Source organism: Arachis hypogaea, chromosome 4, assembly GCF_003086295.3.
Source record: "Arachis hypogaea cultivar Tifrunner chromosome 4, arahy.Tifrunner.gnm2.J5K5, whole genome shotgun sequence".
In the NCBI taxonomy this organism is placed as follows: domain Eukaryota; kingdom Viridiplantae; phylum Streptophyta; class Magnoliopsida; order Fabales; family Fabaceae; genus Arachis; species Arachis hypogaea.
The window spans coordinates 32,942,450-32,953,699 of NC_092039.1; the positions used below are offsets into that span (position 1 = coordinate 32,942,450).

An 11,250-nucleotide genomic window follows, 5' to 3' on the forward strand; every position below is an offset into this window, starting at 1 on the left:
CACTTCTTGAGAACCGTGCATGGTCTCTCTTGCTTGCTCCATCCTTTTCTTGTGATGGGCTTATCCTCTTCAATGGGGGTATCTCCTTCTATGATAACTCCAGCTGAGTAACACAGATGGGAAATAAGGTGAGGAAAAGCTAGCCTTGCCATGGTGGAGGACTTATCGGCTATTTTGTAGAGTTCATTGGAGATGACTCATGAACTTCTACTTCCTCTCCAATCATGATGCTATGGATCATGATGGCCCGATCCACAGTGACTTCAGATCGGTTCTAGTAGGAATGATGGAGCGTTGAATGAACTCCAACCATCCTCTAAGCCACAGGCTTGAGATCCAGTCTTCTTAGTTGAACTGGCTTGGCCTTTGGAATCTATTCTCCACTGAGCTCCTTCCACACATATGTCCATAAGGACTTGGTCTAACCTTTGGTTAAAGTTAACCCTTCTAGTGTAGGGACGTTCATCTCCTTGCATCATGGGCAAGTGAAACACCAACCTCACATTTTCCGGACTAAAATCTAAGTATTTTCCCGAACCATTGTGAGATAGTTCTTGGATTTGGGTTCATACTTTGATCAGGTTCCTAGTGATCATGCATTGGCAAGAACTCTTGAACCATCAATATTCTGACTTGTTGCATGGGGTTGGTTAGGACTTCCCAACCTCTTTTGGATTCATGTCGGATTTCCGGATACTCATTCTTTTTGAGCTTGAAAGGGACCTCGGGGATCACCTTCTTCTTTGCCACAACATCATAGAAGTGGTCTTGATGGCTCTTGGAGATGAATCTTTCCATCTCCCATGACTCGGAGGTGGAAGCTTTGTCTTCCTTTCCCTTTTTTAGAGGATGCTCCGACTTAGGTGTCATTGATGGTAATGGAAAAACAAAAGCTTATGCTTTTACCACACCAAACTTAAAATTTGCTCGCCCTCGAGCAAGAAAGAAAAGAAGAGAAGAAGAAGAAGAAAAAAATATGGTAGAGAGGGAGAGAGGTAGGTTCGCTAAGGGGAGAAGATGGTTATGTGTGAAAAGAATAGAATGAAAGTATTAAGGAGAGGGGAGGGGGTGTCGGCCATTGGTGGGAAGGGTGGGGAATGATTTGAATTTATGAAGGTAGGTGGGGTTTATGGGGAAGAGTGGATTGATGTGAGTGGTGAAGGGGTAATTGGGAAGAGGAATTGAGGTGATTGGTGAGGGTTTTGGGAAGTGTGATATGGGGAAGAGTGAAATAGGATTAGGAGAGTGTGATTAGGATTAAAAGGTAAGGTGGGAATATGGTAGGTGGGGATCCTGTGGAGTCCACAGATCCTGAGGTGATCCTGTGGGTCCACAGGATCCTGAGGTGTCAAGGAATTCCATCCCTGCACCAAATAGGCATGTAAAATGCCTTTGCACACCAAACTAGCGTTTAAACGCCCATTGGTGCACGTTCTGGGCGTTCAACGCCCATGTAAAGCATGTTTCTGGCGTTGAACGCCAGTTTCATGCTTGTTGCTGGCGTTCAGCGCCAGCTTTTCTTCTCTGGGCACATTCCTGGCGTTCAGCGCCAGAATGTTGCTTGTTTCTGGTGTTCAGCACCAGAATGGTGCTCTGTTCTGGCGTTGAACGCCAGCCAGATGCATCTTACTGGCGTTGAACGCCAGCCTGTGCGTCCTCCAGGGTGAAAAATTTTTTCTTCTGTTTTTGACTCTGTTTTTAATTTTTTATTTTTTTCGTGACTCCTCATGATCATGTACCTAATAAAACACAAAATAACAATATAATAAAAATTAGATAGATAATATTGGGTTGCCTCCCAACAAGCGCTTCTTTAATGTCAATAGCTTGACAGTGGCTCTCATGGAGCCACAAGGTGATCAGGTCAACGTTAGTGTAGTCCAACACCAAACTTAGAGTTTGGATATGGGGTCTTAACACCAAACTTAGAGTTTGGTTGTGGCCTCACAACACCAAACTTAGAGTTGACTGTGTGGGTTCTTCTTGACTCTGAACTGAGAGAAGCTCTTCATGCTTACTCTCTTCTGTCACAGAGGGATGGCCATGTGCCTTAAACACAAGTAGTCCATTCAATTGAAGGACTAACTCACCTCTGTTGACATCTATCACAGCTTCTGCTGTGGCTAGGAAAGGTCTTCCAAGGATGATGCAATCATCCTCTTCCTTCCTAGTGTCTAAGATTATGAAATCAGCAGGGATGTAAAGGCCTTCAACCTTTACTAGCACGACCTCTACTATTCCATAAGCTTGTCTCAATGACTTATCTGCCAATTGTAATGTGAACAAGGCAGGTTGTACCTCAATGATCCCTAGCTTCTCCATTACAGAGAGTGGCATAAGATTTATCCCTGACCCTAGATCACATAGAGCTTTTTCAAAGCTCATGGTGCCTATGGTACAAGGTATTAGGAACTTGCCAGGATCTTGTTTCTTTTGAGGTAGAGTTTTCTGAATCCAAGTATCTAGTTCACTAATGAGCAAGGGAGGTTCACTTTCCCAAGTCTCATTACCAAACAACTTGGCATTCAGCTTCATGATAGCTTCTAAGTATTGAGCAATTTGCTCTCCAGTCACATCTTCATCCTCTTCAGAGGATGAATAGTCTTCAGAGCTCATGAATGGCAGAAGGAGATTTAATGGAATCTCTATGGTCTCTGTATGAGCCTCAGATTCCTTTGGATCCTTAATAGGAAACTCCTTCTTGCTTGAGGGATGTCCCAGGAGGTCTTCCTCACTAGGATTTTCGTCCTCTTCCTCCCTTGTGCATTCGGCCATGTTGAGTATATCAATGGCCTTGCACTCTCCTTTTGGATTCTCTTCTGTGTTGCTTGGGAGAATACTGGGAGGAGTTTCAATGACTTTCTTACTCAGTTGGCCCACTTGTGCCTCCAGATTTCTGATGGAGGATCTTGTTTCATTCATGAAACTGAAAGTGGCCTTTGACAGATCAGAGACAATATTGGCTAAATTAGAAGTGTTTTGTTCAGAATTCTCTATCTGTTGCTGAGAAGATGATGGATATGGCTTGCTATTGCTTAGCCTATTGCGTCCACCATTGTTAAAGCCTTGTTGAGGCTTTTGTTGATCCTTGCAGGAGAAATTTGGATGATTTCTCCATGATGGGTTATAGGTATTTCCATATGGTTCACCCATATAATTAACCTCTGCCATGGCAGGGTTCTCGGGATCATAAGCTTCTTCAGAAGCTGTCACTCTAGTACTGTTGGATGCATGTTGCAATCCATTCAGATTTTGAGAGATCATGTTGACCTGTTGAGTCAACACTTTGTTCTGAGCCAATATGGCATTCAGAGCATCAATTTCAAGAACTTCTTTCTTCTGAGGTATCCCATTATTCACGGAATTCCTCTCAGAGGTATACATGAACTGGTTGTTTGCAACCATGTCAATGAGTTCTTGAGCCTCTTCAGGCGTTTTCTTCAGGTGAATAGATCCACCTGCAGAATGGTCCAATGACATTTTCGAAAATTCAGAGAGACCATAATAGAATATATCTAATAGGGTCCATTCTGAAAACATGTCAGATGGACATCTTTTGGTCAACTGCTTGTATCTTTCCCAAGCTTCATAGAGGGATTCACCATCTTTTTGTTTGAAGGTTTGAACATCCACTCTCAGCTTGCTCAGCTTTTGAGGAGGAAAGAATTTATCCAAGAAGGCAGTGACCAGCTTATCCCAGGAGTCCAGGCTATCCTTAGGTTGTGAATCCAACCATATTCTAGCTTTGTCTCTTACAGCAAAAGGGAAAAGCATGAGTCTGTAGACTTCAGGATCAACTCCATTCGTCTTTACAGTCTCACAGATCTGCAAGAACTCAGTTAAGAACTAATAAGGATCTTCAGATGGAAGTCCATAAAACTTGCAGTTTTGTTGCATTAAGGCAACTAGCTGAGGTTTCAGCTCAAAATTATTGGCTCCAATGGCAGGAATGGAGATGCTTCTTCCATCAAACTTGGACGTTGGCTTGGTGAAGTCACCAAGCATTCTCCTTGCATTATTATTATTATTTTTGGCTGCCATCTCCTTCTCTTGTTCGAAAATTTCTGAAAGGTTATTTCTGGATTGTTGTAATTTAGCTTCTTTTAGTTTTCTCTTCAGAGTCCTTTCAGGTTCTGGATCAATTTCAACAAGAGTGCCTTTTTCCCTGTTCCTGCTCATATGAAAGAGAAGAAAACAAGAAAAGAAAGAGGAATCCTCTATGTCACAGTATAGAGATTCCTTTATGTTAGTAGAAGAAGAAAGGGGAAAAGAATCCAAATACAAGGGATATAAGAAGTTCGGATTCTTAGATGAAGAGAGGTGAAGAGAAGTGTTAGTAAATAAATAATTAAATAGAAGAAGAAAAGAGAGGGAAAAATTCGAAAATAATTTTGAAAAAAGGGGTTAGTAATTTTCGAAATTAAAGATAAGATAAGATTAAAATTAAAATTTAAAACAATTAATTAATTAAAAAGAAATTTTGAAAAGGGATGAGATATTTTCGAAAATTAGAGAGGGAAGAGTAGTTAAGTGGTTTTGAAAAAGATAAGAAACAAACAAAAAGTCAAAAAGTTAGTTGAAAAAGATATTGAAATCAAATTTTGAAAAAGATAAGAAGATAAGAAGTTAGATAAGATATTTTGAAATCAAATTTTGAAAAAGATAAAATTTTTGAAAAAGATAAGATAAAAGATAAAAAGATTTAATTCTTAAAATTGACTTAACTAACAAGAAACTACAAGATAAGATTCTAGAATTTAAAGATTGAACCTTTCTTAACAAGAGAGTAACAAACTTCAAATTTTTTTGGACCAATCACATTAATTGTTAGCTAATTTCGAAAATTTGATATAAGGATAAGAAAAAGATTTTGAAAATATTTTTAAAAAAAGATTTTTGAAATTTTTGAAAAATAAAAAAAATGAAGAAGATATAATTTTTGAAAAAGATTTTGAAAAGATAAGATTTTTTTTTAAAAAAAATTGAAATTTGACTTGACTTGTGAGAAACAACTAATTTTAAAAATTTTTGACCAAGTCAACCCAAAATTTCGAAAATTTGGAGGGAAATAAGGAAAAGATATTTTTTTTATTTTTGAATATTTTTAATGAAAAACACAAAAATGACCCAAAACATGAAAATTTTGGATCTAGACACAAGATGCATGCAAGAATGCTATGAATGTCAAGATGAACACCAAGAACACTTTGAAGATCAAGATGAACATCAAGAACATAATTTTGAAAAATTTTTTATGCAAAGAAAACATGCAAGACACCAAACTTAGAAATCTTTAATGCATGGAAAATATGAATGCAAAAGTGCACATGAAAAACAACAAACAACACAAAACAAGAAATCATCAAGATCAAACAAGAGGACTTGTCAAGAACAACTTGAAGATCATGAAGAACACTATGAATGCATGGAATTTTCGAAAAAAAATGCAAGAAAATTTTCAAAAGCATGCAATTGACACCAAACTTAAAAATTAACACAAGACTCAAACAAGAAACACAAAATATTTTTGATTTTTATGATTTTCTAATTTTTTTGTATTTTTATTAATTAATTTTTTTTTCGAAAAACATTATTAGAAAAACAAAAAAAAGAAAAGAAAAATTTTGAAAAAGATTTTTGAAAAGAAAATTACCTAATCTGAGCAACAAGATGAACCGTCAGTTGTTCATACTCGAACAATCCCCGGCAACGGCGCCAAAAACTTGGTGGACGAAATTGTGATCCATATTCTTTTGTACTTGTATGAAATCATTATTGTGGCACCAGTTGAATTCACAACTCCGTTCAACTAACCAGCAAGTGTACTGGGTCGTCCAAGTAATAAACCTTACGCGAGTAAGGGTCGATCCCACAGAGATTGTTGGTATGAAGCAAGCTATGGTCACCTTGTGAATCTCAGTTAGGCAGATAAAATTATGGAATTTAGAAAATCAAATAATAAAAAGAAATAATAAAAGGGATACTTATGCAGATTCATTGGTGGGAATTTCAGATAAGCATATGGAGATACTGTATGGCTCACGGACGCCTACTTTCCTACTGCTTCAACTCAATCCTTCTTACTCCTTTCCATGGCAAGCTGTGTATAGGGGTTCACCATTCGACGATGGCTACTTTGAATCCTCTCGGGAAAATGGTCCTCTGCGGCTGTCACTCGCATGGCTAATCGTCTGGAGGCATCACACTGGCCGAAGGCTACATCCCATCCTCGCAGTGAAAACTACGCTCACGCGCTCTGTCACAGCACGGCTAATCACTGGTTGGTTCCCGCTCCTACTGGAATAGAATCCCTTGATTCTTTTGCGTCTGTCACTAACGCCCAGCACTTGCGAGTCTGAAGCACGTCACAGTCATTCATTACCGGAATCCTACTCGGAATACCACAGACAAGGTTAGACTTTTCGGATTCCCAGGATCCTACTCGGAATACCACAGACAAGGTGAAACTTTCCGGATCCTCATAAATGCCGCCATCTATCTAGCTTATACCACGAAGATTCTGTTGGGGAATCTAAGAGATACACATTCAAGCTCTGTTGCATGTAGAACGGAAGTGGTTGTCAATCACGTGCGTTCATAAGTGAGAATGATGATGAGCGTCACATAATCATCACATTCATCATGTTCTTGGGTACGAATGAATATCTTGGAATAAGAATAAGAGAGATTTGAATAAAAGAAAATAGAATTGCATTAATACTTGAGGTACAGTAGAGCTCCACACCCTTAATCTATGGTGTGCAGAAACTCCACCGTTGAAAATACATAAGTAAAAGGTTCAGGCATGGCCGAATGGCCAGCCCCCTGAATGTGATCAATAGTCTCCTAAGATGAAGAATAAAACAAAACTGAGACCAAAGATGTCTAATACAATAGTAACTTATCCTATTTATACTAGACTAGCTACTAGGGTTTACATGAGTAAGTATTTGATGCATAAATTCACTTCCGGGGCCCACTTGGTGTATGTTTGGGCTGAGCTTGATCTATCCACGAGCTGAGGCTTTTCTTGGAGTTGAACTCCGAGTTATGACGTGTTTTGGGCGTTCAACTCCGGATCATGACGTTTTTCTGGCGTTTAACTCCAGACAGCAGCATGTACTTGGCGTTCAACGCCAAGTTACGTCGTCAATTTCCGAATAAAGTATGGACTATTATATATTGCTGGAAAGCTCTGGATGTCTACTTTCCAACGCCGTTGAGAGCGCGTCAATTGGAGTTCTGTAGCTCCAGAAAATTCATTCCGAGTGCAGGGAGGTCAGATTCCAACAGCATCAGCAGTCCTTTTGTCAGCCTTTTTCAGAGTTTTGCTCAAGTCCCTCAATTTCAGCCAGAATTTACCTGAAATCATAGAAAAACACACAAACTCATAGTAAAGTCCAGAAATGTGAATTTAACATAAAAATTAATGAAAACATCCCTAAAAGTAGCTTGAACTTACTAGAAACTACCTAAAAACAATGCCAAAAAGCGTATAAATTATCCGCTCATCAGTAGGGTCTCTTGTTTGCTCCACCCTTTTCTTGGTGATGGGCTTGAGGTCATGCCTTCTTAGTTGAACCGGCTTCCCTCTTGAATCTCTCTTCCATTGAGCGCCCTCTTCACAAATGTCTATGAGGACTTGGTCCAACGTTTGATCAAAGTTGACCCATTTTGAGTTTTAAAGGGACCTCGGGGATCACCTTCTTCTTGGCCATAACTTCATAGAAATGGTCTTGATGCACCCTTGAGATGAATCTCTCCATCTCCCATGACTCGGAGGTGGAAGCTTTTGCCTTCCCTTTCCTCTTTCTAGAGGTTTCTCCGGCCTTAGATGCCATAAATGGTTATGGAAAAACGAAAAGCAATGCTTTTACCACACCAAACTTAGAAGGTTTGCTCGTCCTCGAGCAAAAGAAGAAAGAAGAGAGTAGAAGAAGAAGAAATAGAGGAGATGGAGGTGGCTTTGTGGTTTGGCCAATGGGGAGAAGTAGTGTTTAGGTTGTGTGAAAATGAAAGAGTGAAGAAGGGTTTATATAAGGGTGGAGAGAGGGATAGGGTTTGGTCATGTGAGGGTGGGTTGGGAGGGAAAGTGGTTTGAATTTGAATGGTGAGGTAGGTGAGGTTTTATGAAGGATGGATGTGAGTGGTGAGGAGAATAATGGGATTTGATAGGTGAGGGGTTTTTGGGGAAGAGGTGTTGAGGTGATTGGTGAATGGGTGAAGAAGAGAGAGAGTGGTGGGGTAGGTGGGGATCCTGTGGGGTCCACAGATCCTGAGGTGTCAAGGAAAATTCATCCCTGCACCAAGTGGCGAGCAAAATTGCTCTTTATGCCCATTCTGGTGTTAAACGCCGGGTTGGTGCCCATTTCTGGCATTTAACGCCAGCTTCTTGCCCTTTCCTGGCGTTTGACACCATTCTAGTGCCCCTTTCTGGCGTTAAACGCCCAGAATGGTGCCAGACTGGGCGTTAAACGCCCATTTGCTGCCCTTACTGGCGTTTAAACGCCAGTAGGTTTTCCTCCAAGGTGTGCTGTTTTTCTTTCTATTTTTCATTCTGTTTTTGCTTTTTCAATTGATTTTGTGACTTCCCATGATCATCAACCTATAGAAAACATTAAATAACAAAGGAAATATAGATAAATATAACATTAGGTTGCCTCCCAACAAGCGCTTCTTTAATGTTAGTAGCTTGACAGTGGGCTCTCATGGAGCCTCACAGATACTCAGAGCAATGTTGGAACCTCCCAACACCAAACTTAGAGTGTGAATGTGTGGGTTCAACACCAAACTTAGAATTTGGTTGTGGCCTCCCAACACCAAACTTAGAGTTTGACTGTGGAGGCTCTGTTTGACTCTGTTTTGAGAGAAGCTCTTCATGCTTCTTCTCCGTGGTTACAGAGGGATATCCTTGAGCCTTAAACACAAAGGATTCTTCATTCACTTGAATGATCAATTATCCTCTGTCAACATCAATCACAGCCTTTGCTGTGGCTAGGAAGGGTCTACCAAAGATGATGGATTCATCTATGCACTTCCCAGTCTCTAGGACTATGAATTCAGCAGGGATGTAATGGTCTTCAACTTTTACCAGAACATCCTCTATAAGTCCATAAGCTTGTTTTCTTGAATTGTCTGCCATCCCTAGTGAGATTCTTGCAGCTTGTACCTCAAAGATCCCTAGCTTCTCCATTACAGAGAGAGGCATGAGGTTTATGCTTGACCCTAGGTCACACAGAGCCTTCTTGAAGGTGCCTATTGTACAAGGTATTGAGAACTTCCCAGGGTCCTGTCTCTTTTGAGGTAGTCTCTGCCTAGTCAAGTCATTCAGTTCTTTGGTGAGCAAAGGGGGTTCATCCTCCCAAGTCTCATTACCAAATAACTTGTCATTTAGCTTCATGATTGCTCCAAGGTACTTAGCAACTTGCTCTTCAGTGACATCTTCGTCCTCTTCAGAGGACGAATACTCATCAGAGCTCATGAATGGCAGAAGTAAATCCAATGGAATCTCTATGGTCTCAGTGTGAGCCTCAGATTCCCATGGTTCCTCATTAGGGAACTCATTGGAGGCCAGTGGACGTCCATTGAGGCCTTCCTCAGTGGCGCTCACTGCCTCTTTCTCCTCTCCAAGTTTGGCCATGTTGATGGCCTTACACTCTCCTTTTGGATTCTCTTCTGTATTGCTTGGAAGAGTACTAGGAGGGAGTTCAGTAAATTTCTTACTCAGCTGACCCACTTGTGCCTCCAAGTTTCTAATGGAGGATCTTGTTTCAGTCATGAAACTTTGAGTGGTTTTGATTAGATCAGAGACCATGGTTGCTAAGTCAGAGTGGCTCTGCTTAGAATTATCTGTCTGTTGCTGAGAAGATGATGGAAAAGGCTTGCCGTTGCTAAACCTATTTCTTCCACCATTATTGTTGTTGAAACCTTGTTGAGGTCTCTGTTGATCCTTCCATGAGAGATTTGGATGATTTCTCCATGAAGGATTATAGGTGTTTCCATAGGTTCTCCCATGTAATTCACCTCTGCCATTAAAGGGTTCTCAAGATCATAAGCTTCTTCCTTAGATGAAGCATCCTTAGTACTGCCTGGTGCAGCTTGCATTCCAAACAGACTTTGAGAAATCATATTGACTTGCTGAGTCAATATTTTGTTCTGAGCCAGTATGGCATTCAGAGTATCAATCAGAAGTGTACATGAATTGGTTATTTGCAACCATTTCAATGAGTTCTTGAGCTTCTGCAGGCGTCTTCTTCAGATGAAGAGATCCTCCAGCAGAGCTATCCAATGACATCTTGGACAGTTTAGACAGACCATCATAGAAGATACCTATGATGCTCCATTCAGAAAGCATGTCAGAGGGACATTTTCTGATCAATTGTTTGTATCTTTCCCAAGCTTCATAGAGGGATTCACCTTCCTTCTGTCTGAAGATTTGGACTTCCACTCTAAGCTTACTCAATTTTTGAGGTGGAAAGAACTTTGCCAAGAAGGCATTGACTAGCTTTTCCCAAGAGTTCAGGCTTTCTTTAGGTTGTGAGTCCAACAATATTCTAGCTCTGTCTCTTACAGCAAAAGGGAATAGCATAAGCCTGTAGACCTCAAGGTCAACCCCATTGGTTTTGACAGTGTCACAGATCTGCAAGAATTCAGCTAAGAACTGGTGAGGATCTTCCAATGGAAGTCCATGGAACTTGCAATTCTGTTGCATTAGAGAAACTAATTGAAGCTTAAGCTCAAAGTTGTTTGCTCCAATGGCAGGGATAGAGATGCTTCTCCCATAGAAGTTGGGAGTAGGTGCAGTAAAGTCACCTAGCACCTTCCTTGCATTGTTGGCATTGTTGTTGTTTTCGGCTGTCATGTCTTCTTCTTTGAAGATTTCTGTTAGGTCCTCTACAGAGAATTGTGCTTTAGCTTCTCTTAGCTTTCACTTCAAGGTCCTTTCAGGTTCAGGGTCAGCCTCAACAAGAATTCTTTTGTCTTTGCACCTGCTCATATGAAAGAGAAGAGAACAAGAAAATATGGAATCCTCTATGTCACAATATAGAGATTTCTTGAGGTGTCAGAGGAATAGAAGGAGGAGGTAGAAGAATTAGGCTATGAGAAGAAGGGAAGAATTTTCGAAAATAAGTTAAAAGATTTTGAAAAATAATTTTGAAAAATGGTAATTGATTTTCGAAAACCAAGAGTGGGAAAGAAATTAAGTAATTTTTGAAAAAGATTTTGAAATTAGAAATCAAAAAGATATGA

At 40.2% G+C, this 11,250-nt stretch overlaps 2 non-coding genes across 2 annotated transcripts; both read left to right on the forward strand.

The window, feature by feature from the left end:
• Nucleotides 1-3,538: 3,538 nt before the first annotated feature.
• Nucleotides 3,539-3,642, forward strand: LOC112799547 (small nucleolar RNA R71). Its single transcript, XR_003201121.1, has one exon. It is a non-coding gene; the product is annotated as a small nucleolar RNA R71 (small nucleolar RNA).
• A 6,706-nt stretch (nucleotides 3,643-10,348) lies between these two features.
• On the forward strand, nucleotides 10,349-10,456 carry LOC112799420 (small nucleolar RNA R71). The gene has a single exon (XR_003201002.1). It is a non-coding gene; the product is annotated as a small nucleolar RNA R71 (small nucleolar RNA).
• The last annotated feature ends 794 nt before the right edge of the window (nucleotides 10,457-11,250 follow it).